Source organism: Lactuca virosa, chromosome 4, assembly GCF_052849685.1.
Source record: "Lactuca virosa cultivar CGN04683 chromosome 4, Lactuca_virosa_CGN04683_v6, whole genome shotgun sequence".
NCBI classification, from domain to species: Eukaryota; Viridiplantae; Streptophyta; class Magnoliopsida; order Asterales; family Asteraceae; genus Lactuca; species Lactuca virosa.
Window position 1 is genome coordinate 496113379 of NC_136429.1, and position 1599 is coordinate 496114977.

At 36.9% G+C, this 1599-nt stretch overlaps 1 pseudogene; it reads right to left on the minus strand.

Moving 5' to 3' along the window:
* Nucleotides 1-765: 765 nt before the first annotated feature.
* On the minus strand, nt 766-1281 carry LOC145106976 (secreted RxLR effector protein 161 pseudogene; annotated as a pseudogene).
* Between the last annotated feature and the right edge of the window lie 318 nt (nt 1282-1599).

The following is a 1599-nucleotide window of genomic DNA, read 5'->3' on the forward strand; positions in this document are numbered from 1 at the left end:
ACTTTACATCAGGCCTTAGATGTCTAACTCTCGATGAATAAGAGGAACAAATCCCATCTTGACTACATACGCCTTTTACATGGTTTACGTCACGCCTGATAATTGCTTTTATGACTACCTAATAAAAGAACAGCTTTTGAGTACATCAAAGCATAACGTTCCCCACACTCAAATCCGATATATGTATCTCAGGTGTTAAGGATAAACAGATATTACCTTTTATCAAGTATCATTCATGATAACGATCCATGAAGTAATCTTGAATGGGTCACTCCAATACTTACTCTCTAGTAAGTATCTATGAAACTGGTTACAACGCTTTATCAACCATCCCATTTCATATTAGTCTCATTTCATTATTGCTCCAACAATAATAAATGATTATGGAGTTTTAGAATGAATAAATTTACTCAAGGATTTAACATGTTAATAAAAAACACAACAAATATCTAATGAAAAGAACATATGCCACAATAGTTGATGTTACATAATGTTCCAATATTCAATACTAATACATAGATCAAATCCAATCACTAGAACAACGAAGTCCTATTCCTCGATCATGTACTCCAAATTTTGCTTGAGGAAGAGGCTTCATGAAAGGTCCCGCCAAATTTTGATCAGAGTGAACTTTGCGAATACTAATTTCACCTACTTCAACTTTATACCGGATGAAGTTGAATCTGCGGCTAATATGCCTGGTCGTCTTGTGTGCTCGGGGTTCTTTTGCCAAAGCAATAACACCCTCATTATCACAAAAAACGTCTAGGGGTCCTGAATGGTAGGGACTACCCCTATATCCCCAATGAATTTCTTCATCCAAGCAGCCTCTTGTGCAGCTTCAGAAGCAGCAATGTATTCTGACTCTGTAATGGATTGTGCAACAACACTTTGCTTGGAGCTTTTCCAAGACACCATACCCCCATTGATAATGAACACATGTCCTGATTGTGATTTGCAATCATCTCGATACGTTGTGAAGGAAGCATCAGTGTAACACTTTACACTTAAGCTATCTTCCACGCCTCCATAGACAAGGAACAAATCCTTAGTTCTTCGTATGTACTTTAGAATGATCTTTACAGCTCTCCAATGAATCTCCCTTGGATTTTTTTGGAACTTGCTTACCATGCTCATAGCATAAGCAAGATCAGGTCTTGTACAATTCATGTCATACATGATGGATCCAATTGCAAAAGCATATGGAATATATTTCACCTTGTCTAGCTCAGCCTTTGTGCTAGGACATTGAGATGAACTTAGTACAGTGCCATGTGTCATGGGTATAAATCCTCTCTTAGAGTTTTCCATATTGAACCGTTTCAATACTTTCTCAATATATGTACCTTGGCTTAGACCTATTAATCGTTTTGATCTATCTCTATAGATTTTGATTCCAAGAATGTATTGTGCCTCACCCAGTTCATTCATTGAGAAACACTTTCCAAGCCAAGTCTTTACGCCTTGTAAAGTTGGAATGTGATTTCCCATGATTAATATGTCATCCTCATATAGGACCAAGAATGTTACCGAGCTCCAGCTAGTTTTCATGTAAACACAAGATTCATCTTCATTTCTAATAAAACCATACTTTGTGAT